Genomic DNA, 9,506 nt, shown 5'->3' with positions numbered 1-9,506 from the left:
TATCCTTTGTTTTGGTCATTTAACTTTTACTGTACAAATGGTACCCCTTAATGCACAGTCTTTCACACTCATGTGAAAAATATGGAAATTGAATTGCCATTTTAAAATAAAATTTACATACACTTTGATTTTAGATATTTTTTATTAGAATATGTGTTTTTGTAAAGTTTTCTTGGTTTTGCTCTTGAATTTTCCTTGGAAAAGCAAAGTTATAAACAATTAAAAATTTTTATCCTTATGAACCTCTTTTAGATTTGCCCCTTTTTCAGATGTGTTCTTTTCCCCCCCAAGAAAATATGGTCACTGTAAATAGAATATAGTATAGAGGTAATAGGAAGCACTCACATTGGTAAGATTCATACATCACTTTTATAGCTTTATTTCACAAAACAGGAAGTCTCCCCATCCCTTAAAAGGGGATTTAAAGAAACCACCTGGCCCAGGTACTGGTGCTTTTGTGCCTCTCTCAAGAGTCTGGCTCACTCCTATGGGGTGCGGTTTCAAAAAGAACCTGTGACAAAAGATTTACCTATTTCTTAGAGATATTCTGAATCCTGAAGCACAGTCCTCTGCTTCTTTTCAGTGGACCTTGCCAACCTCTTGGTCATTTCTACTACTTACCAGAGCAGTTGGTCAGATAGTATATCCCACTTCTTTTGCCAGCTCAGGCACAGCAGTTTCTTGCTCCATTACCCCAGAATTCTGCTTCTCATTTGAAAAAAGCCAAATCTATTTCTCTATGAGAGGGAGAAGATGCAACATCTGCTTCTCCCTGCCTGCGAGTAAGAGGCAGGCTCACTCTGCGTTGACTGGTCATCTGAATCTGCAGCTTTCGGGCTGTCCCCCTGTCTGTCTGGGGGCCAGGAGGGAAGTGAGTTCACAACTCTTTCTTTAAATTAACTCTTGTTAAGCAGTAAATCCAAATGGTGAAGTACAATTTATACTAATTATGGTTTGTTGAAAAATACAGGTTACATGCCTCACATTTGAACCTGGCTTATTCAGACAAACTATCATTAAAATTAACTACATTCTGCTGCATTTGGGTAAAACAAACTGCACTCATTTGAAAACTGCAGTGAATATAGGATGTAACTGTTTGGTGGAAGCACTGTTATTGAGGGCATTATGGGGTATTGTGCAGTGTTGATGTTATATATTGATGTTTTATCTTCTGTTGTTGTTTTAGTGAGCGTGCTGTGGCTTATTACAGATGATGGGTGGCCATATCAGTCTTACAAATAAATAAAATTGCAATACGTACTTCCTAAGGAAAAAAAATTCCACTTCCAAACAGGTGACTCCTACCGCTATCCAAGCCGTGCTTTTCTGTTCTAAACTAAAGCCAAAGTACAGTTGACTTTCCACTCGCTCAAGAGCATTGACATGTACAACCTGTTATATTCTGTTCATACCGGTTGATGAGTCATAGGTGCTGTGGATAATGCTACATGAAGCTGAACACACATTCATTATAGCCCTTGTGGAAATATTTTATGATCCTGCTATTTCTTCTCAATTATCACTGAAACACGTTTGTGGAAAAAGCCTTGTCCTGTAAAAGCAACAGCAGGGTAATAATACAGGGATATCATGTTCCTCTCAGTTTTATGAAAAGATAGGGCTTCCTGAGTCTGAGAAATGATGCAGAGCCCACAGGGAAAATTCAAGGCAGCAATAATTGGGCAACAGCATCATGTTCATACCCTGTAAGCGCATGAACAAAACATAAGCAGAGCACTGGGCACCTATGGAAGAAGGACTCCGCTTGCTTCCCTGAATTCAATGGGCCTTCCTTTTGAGCAGCCCTTTACAGGGATAATATTTTATGGAGGAAGAAATTTGAAACCAATATATTTAAAATAGAAAATTACAGTTACGTGTGTCTGCTAAATGCTCTCAGGTTTGTTCCAAATAATAATTGCAATCCGTATTTATGATACTAATAATGCAAGAGAATCCTTACTGTAAGATCATTATAAAGAACTGCTGATGATTCATTCTTTGTTCTCGGCTATCTATCTGCAGTATCAGTAAGCAAGATTTTTTTAAAGCATACATTGCTTGTAATGCGTGCAAAGACAACATGAACTTTGTGTTTCCTTTTCTTGTCATTGTGAAATTTGAAAGAAGGCTATTTTCAGCTGAGCAGCAATTAAGGCCAGAACAAATGTTATGCCATTTTCTGTGCAATTATTGTTAATGAATGTTTAACATCTTTAAGAATCTTTTTGAAGGTAGTTCTTCTATTTCTTAGAAAGTTTACTTAGGATTTCTTCTCTAGCATTTAGACACTAGCCAGGATAATTTTTGCCTGAAATCTCAGCACAGTGATTTTTATGAACAACATTCTAAAAACAGGTCTGTATGCTTTTCTCTGATGCCAATAATTAGCATCAGCTAAGCAAAAACAAAAGCTTACTTCCAGACAAATAAATTTAGAAACCCATAACTATAGTCAATAAACTTAAACCCCCAAATAGCATAATTCTGTGCATGGTTGCTCATAATGCAAATCTGCAACATTCAGTTTACTGTCCCTTAATTCTCCCTTTAAATATGAGTGTTTGTTAATTAATAGCTGTAGTATTATTTCCTTCAATTTTTTTTCTTTATTGATTGTATAGTTTTAGTAAATAACATTATTACTTTACTACTGTTTATTTTTGATGTTATGTAAATATATTGAGAGCTCTTCCACCAAAGTCAAATACTTGGCCAATAAAGTATTCTAGTCTAGTCTAGTCTAGTCTAGTCTAGTCTAGTCTATTCAATAGAATTTACTCCCAAGTAAGTGAATCCAGCATTGTAGTCACCTTGTCCTAGTGAGGTTTCCCATGTTACAAAAAGATATCCCTTAGAATAATTAAAGCTGCAATCTGACAGACATATGTCTTACCAGTAGATTTTGGCGCTAACCACAGCTTGATGGTTTTCTATTGTTATATTATTTATTTGAAATATCCATGCACAGCTGGCCTTAACAGAAGATATCTTAAGGCAGCATACAGATGAAGAATGAATAAAAACCAGTAACAATGATGAAAGAGCCGTCACCCATGCAAAAAAGTAAAACAAACAAACAGCTGCCCCTGCTAAATGCCAGAGCAATGCTATCATGACAGCAAATTAGGAAAACCAAGGGGAAATCTGTGAGAGTTTGAAGAATGGAGCACATGAGCTGTGGGCTTGGAAAGTTATCAGATAGTACCATTATGGATTCAAGGCTAAATTGCACAAATGTTTTCAAACTGTTTCGGTAAAAGCTGTAGGCAAGGGGGACACCGACAGGAAGGATAAAGGAGATAAAGCAGTATTGTTTGATTTCTCCCCATGGATAGATGTCACACAGACACACGGGACATACACACATCTTCCCTTCTAATAAGTATTTGTTATGCAGTGGAAACTGATGCAGTGACTTTAAAAGAGCAAACAAGATACCCAACTTTTCTCTTCTGAAAAAAAAAAGAACAAAACAAAAAACTATTTTAAAATAATCTTGCATTTGTCAGTATATCTTACATTAACAAAAATTTGATCACATCTGCCCATGTCTATGTGACACAAATATGTAATAAGAGTGTAGTGTGACACAACATAGCAGAAATGTGGCTACTTTTATTGAAAAAAAAAATGAACTCCTCATGAAAACACAAGGAGCTATTCAGCTATAAACTGTGAAGCTTTTGTGTGAAATTCATTTAACTGCAATATTCAGAGCTATTACTACAGAAGTCCGTTGCAGCTGCAATTGCGTTGTGTCTCGAAGATTAACTGATGAAGGGTGTATCCAGACAGTGGGTTTAATGGGCCTTCCTCCAAGCCATCCCATGAGGTGGCCCAGATGTTTGCTGGCACAAGTTGCCAGTTGCTACACTTCCTCAGTAATGAGACCAGTTATTGATAGTGATATAAGATTTATTGAAGGACAAGTTATGGTCCAACAATTGGGTTATTTCCTTGCTGGGAAGGAAACTTTCCACCAGTTGCTCTCCTTAATGTGGGCTGGGGCTTGGGTCGGACCAGGCACAGAGGTGAGTTTTGACTGAGCACTTTGTCTCTGCTTTGGTCCCTTAACCATTTACACCTCCACATTCTCTGCCATACTTGATGCCTTTAGTCTGAGCATTTCTGTTGGATGCACTTTTCACTTCCATGGTTGAAATCTTCTCAGGCTCTTATGTGACTCCTTGTCTGGCTTTTCTTTTGGAATTGTCTTTATCTGCCCTGATTCTTCACTTGCACCTTTCTTGCTCTGTCATTTTGCAGGCATGTCAACTGCTCACATAGGGGGTGGCAACCTGCTGCCAAGGGGTGATTTCAGCACTGTATGGTGGATCTGGTAGGTACTGAGGGGAAGAAGCTGGAACTGTGAGGTGAACAGAAATTAAGAAGCAAATGATCAGTCCAGGGCTTCCAGTGGGATATGGTGGACTGAGCAGCTGTGCCTGCAAGCTCCGTGGGCAGAGCTGGCATGGTGGCAGTTTTTTTGGGGGCACAGACTGGTTTTTCCTGTAGCCCAGAGCATTCTTCCAGGCAAGGAAAATGCTGGGAATTGACCCATTGTCCTCTGGATGGTGAGTTGCAGCCAGGAGATCATGGACAGTGTGTGTGATCAACTGGCAAGACTTCACCGGGAGGCTGGGATTTCATCTTTTCTGAGCCATGCTGCAGCCCTTAAAGGGACAGTAAGTCCTGCCTTCCCATTTCTAAAACACCCAATTTATTTTTTTAAGTTATGTATCCTAAGAGAAGCTTTCTACAGTAAGATGAAGTGGAATCTCTTGGTGCCTATCATTAGTTCTGGATTATATTTTTAATTTTTTTAAAGTTTCGACTTGTTTCCCCATTTAAAGGTAGTAAGGACTGAGAATGCATAATTGCCTTCCTGTTGTTATTTTTGGTACTGAATTTGAAGGATGGAATATTTTCCTACACGTTGGGTTTACTGTTTTAAATCTTCAGTTTTTGTTCATTTTCTTTGGGATTTGTTTGCTAGTATACTTTCTCTTGCCAATTTTAGACGGAAGTTTTTTTATTAACTCATTAACTCCTTTCTGTGTGAGTCAAGTAACTAGGGGTGCCATAATCTACTGTCTGAAGCATGAAAGGTTTCAAAGAAGACTTTGCAGAGTTCTGTTGTGAGCTTAAGCAGACTTTTAACGAACTTTTTTCAGAGTGCTGCCAAGCTATTCTGCAGAGTGTTTGGGAGAAGAGATTGTTGCTGAAGTGTGTCATCTGGCTGAAAATGTTACAATGGATGATGAAGATTTTGGAAAAGATGGGGATTTTTCTGTTTAGTGAGATTAAAGTAATGCCAGGGCAAGATTATAGTTTGATGCTGAGGGGGTTAAAGCGACAGTCTGAGTTTAAGTTTGTACAGGGAGTCGCCTTGCTGGGGAGATATTAAGACTATCTGAATCAGTGTTATGGGAAAGAAGAGAATAGGTTTTGTGGGAATTTTTCCTTGCTGAGAAGTCTGAGTTCTTGAGGGTAACACTGGGGCTGTTTGATTTCTGTAAAAAAAAATGCCTTATGTGTAATAGGGAGATATGTAAATGCCCTGGTATATTTCGAGGAGGGGTAAAAAATTAAGAACGTGTAACTGGATTGATAATGAGGTTATTGTGATTTCATTTTCTTAATGATTTGGACTAAGATTTACAGGACTTTTGATTTGTATGATTTAAAAAGTATTGATAAGACAATAATATTCTATTTTGGCTTTTAAACTTAATAGGGCTAAGACTGTTGTAGCATTATTAATTATAAAAGCAGATAACTTATGTTTTTATAATTTGATTTTTTATTATAGTGGACAGAAATAAATAGAATAGTGGTAGGAAGGAAATAATTAAATGGATGTTGTTTAAAGGGGGAGGGAAGTTGATTTAGAAATATACACACACACACAGACACACACACATACATACATACTTTCTTTTTTTATATAAGGGGAAGGAGCAATTGTATTAGTGATTTGCATGTGTCAATGGAAGGATGTATAGAAATAATGTGATCTTGGTTTGATAAAGAGTAAAGGTTTGACTATGGAAATTGCTGTATATTCTTGCTGTTGAAAGTTCAAAGTCACCTTTGTATGTAATCTTCAAAATTCTTTTTGTGTTTCACACTTTTTAGTTTCTTTTACTTGTTGTAGTTTTTTGTTTTTCTGTAGTTTTTAATCTTTGTTTTAAACTTAATAAAATTCTTATATATAGAAAAAAGAAAATTAAGAAGCAAATGTGGCAAAAGAAGGAGGAAGCTATATAAATATTCAGGAGAACTACTTGTGGTTTTTTTCTGTGATTCTAGACTCTATTACACAGTTCCAGATTCCCTGTACAACAGACTTGGGAGGGAAAAACCCTTGCACAACCTGCCAACAGGCCTGCCGTGCAAAGGATTTGGGCAGGGAGAGCATCACTTCAGAGACCATGTGGAGAGCAGCACCGACTTAAATCAGTGAACCACAAGGAGAACCTGGGAGGCAGCCACACTCCACTGAAGACAACCGGAGGGGAGGGGCCATGCATGCAATAGCCCAAAACAGCCACTGGAGCTGGACAGATTCCAGCCCCTGGCAATAATTAGCTCAGTTGCCACCAAAGTACCACATACCAAACTTCTGTTGGGAGAAGATGGAATACACTACCTGTACACTGGATAAGAGAACAAAAGTTAGCTGGCCTTGGCTGGGGATGAGAGGAAGGGATGGACATGTGGACATGTCCTCGAAGAATGGTCAGCAAGGCATCTTCAAGCTGAAGTTAGGGAGATGTATGCATGCATATGGAAATCCTATGTTCCTCACTGGAGGAATACTTCCCGGATTGCTTTAGCCCGAACAGAAAAGGTGGTTGTGTGATTGTCCTGTCCTGTCCTGTCCTATCCTTTTTTGTCTGGAGGACTCTCTTGGTAGCATATCAGTAAGACTGGGCATCTCTAGATTTGGTGGATGCAAGATTGCTTTTAATATGCCATAGATTGGCTTCTACTTCTGAGAGAAGTTGGAGACATTACAGGAAAAGAGCTTTTTGTCACCATACCAGGAGTCCTCCAGGACAGGCTCTAGACTTCCGTTGCTCTTTTTACCAAAACAAGAAACAAAAAAACCCCAGCCCTCATACTGCTTCCTATAATCTCTCAGCTGGCCTATTACATACAAAGAAAAAAAAAAGGTGGATTTAATAGGACTTCTAAGTAAACATGTTTTGGATTGCTGTGAAACTCTGGTAGAAATGTTTGTGAGCTACAAGCACTACCGACCTGGCAGATCGTGCATCTGCACAGACACAGACACATTTCCAAGTATTTTCATATATGAGTTCAAAAGGAAAATGGATGGGATACAACAATACATAGCAACAGTAATTACTGAGGATGATGCTTTCCTTCTAGCAATGTTTTACTAGGATACTTAAACCATTAAATAGCAGGACGCAGTTGGAAAGAGCAATGGCTTCTATTGTGAATGTGCCCTGGGCTCTCATCATCCACTCCAGGAGTGTCCAAACTGTAGCCAGAGGTCACATGTGGCCCCCAAAACTTTGGGGCCAGCCCCATAGCTCCTCCAAAAATTTCTGTCAAATTATAATTTTTAGAATAAGGGCAACATAGGAAAATTATTCAATGCATGTAGAATAATCATATTCACTGTTTTGAACTAATTTAATTTTATTTAAATTGACTCCATCCCCTTTTTGGACTGAGCCTGCCAACAGACCAAAGATTTTAAAAAGTGGTATTCCCTTATTAAATGCAGTTGCCTTTTCCATAAAAACAGCACAGACCATCTTTGATTCTTTTATTTCATCCCCTTTGCACATATAGACACACATACAGCCAACTGAGGATAACACAACACATCTAATAAGATGTGCTTTAGTTCATAAAAGCTTGTTACACTAAATCTGTGAGGTCCTAAAAAGATTTTCCTAGTTTGTGGAGTATCAGAAGTGATAAAGTAGTGCCATCTAGTGGGGCATGGGTATAACTGCACTTAGTATAAGCTCGGAAAGGTTCACTTCAATTATTTTTCAAAAGACGAATTTGAAAGAGGACATGTTGATACCTCTGTTGTAAGATGATTTAAAATTAAAGTTGTTGCATTAAAATTTTACTGGTTTGCCTTTTGGAGATGTCTTGTTTTTCAATGAAGGACAGAATTTTTCAGGTTTGACTTCTTTTCTGAGTCTTTAGACATCAAGTTCATATACAAACCAGGTGCACTTTGATCCTCTAGTATATCTGCAATTATGTATACACTTACACACATTTAATGTAATACCAATATACACTGCTTCTCCTCTATAATCCCCAGTTTAATTAATAAAATGATGAATGAGAATGGCAACCATCTGGTAAATCCAAGACCAGTGTAAAATTAACTCTATTATTAAAACTTTTTTTAGTATTGTATTTTTTCAAAATCTGGCATTATTTTACTGATCTACTCTGTTTCAGAAATTAGTGCAGACAGGCTATTCCAAAATAAATAAAATTACAGCATACAGAGCAAAGGTTCTGATACTGATGCTCAACGACAAGAGTGAAATAGGATTCTGATTCCTCATTACATATTCTTAATTCCTGTACGGAAACATGAATGCATCAGTAGCCTGATTGAGGAACTGAAATGCCCTTGCATCTCAAAATAAGCTTTGGTCTGAAGTATTTATAATATAAACCTAGTGTGAATATCTTATCTTTTTACTTCAATCAATATATCTGTGACCACCTTCTCCAAATTAAATCTGCCCATCCAGTCTGGTCCCCAGTTCACAAGGAGCCAGCCAGTGAGCTTTTCTTTTCTTGCATAGGTGGGAAGGGCAAGAAGCAGGGGGATGACCAGTTAGGTCTTGTGGTGGCAAGTAGTAGGGACTGAGCCTCAGGGCAGCCATCTTGCCAACTCAGTGCAGTCTGGTCTGGAATTTATGAAGTGAGCTTAAGGAACAGATGGGAAACAGCATGGGAGACAGCAGCTTAGGCTGCAGTGCAGAATTATCCACATTCTGAGGAAATGGAATGTCACATAAATAGTGGAAGGAAACAAACAAATCTCCATTAAATTGGGATTTTTCTCTTTGAGAGTTTGAAAGAGGCCTTCCATGCAAAAATATTTTTTCCCAACCCACTTAAACACATAATTAAACCTACAAATAAAGAGCTCTTTTGGCCCATTCCACGTCCGGCACACTAGAAGCCACATTGTGTTCTGGAGGAATGATAGAGCATTTTGGAGTTCCCAGAACATTTTGTTCCAGAATGGAACATTTTGTATATCTTTCCTGCTACAAGAAATATAATTTTAAAAATCCTTTATGCTCAGGACAAGAAGGAGCAGTATAAAGAGAAACCAGTGCAAAAATTTAAGCTATTTTGTTTTTATGCTGCAAATCTCTTATCAGATCATGAAACGAGAAGCACAACAAAAGATTGAACAGTATTTTGAGAAGGGTTCTGGTTCTTTAAAAGCCTGCATGAAAAGATTCTGCTTGTGT

The sequence above is a fragment of the Candoia aspera genome, chromosome 1, assembly GCF_035149785.1.
Source record: "Candoia aspera isolate rCanAsp1 chromosome 1, rCanAsp1.hap2, whole genome shotgun sequence".
Taxonomy (NCBI): domain Eukaryota; kingdom Metazoa; phylum Chordata; class Lepidosauria; order Squamata; family Boidae; genus Candoia; species Candoia aspera.
Note: the sequence above shows the minus strand (reverse complement) of the source record.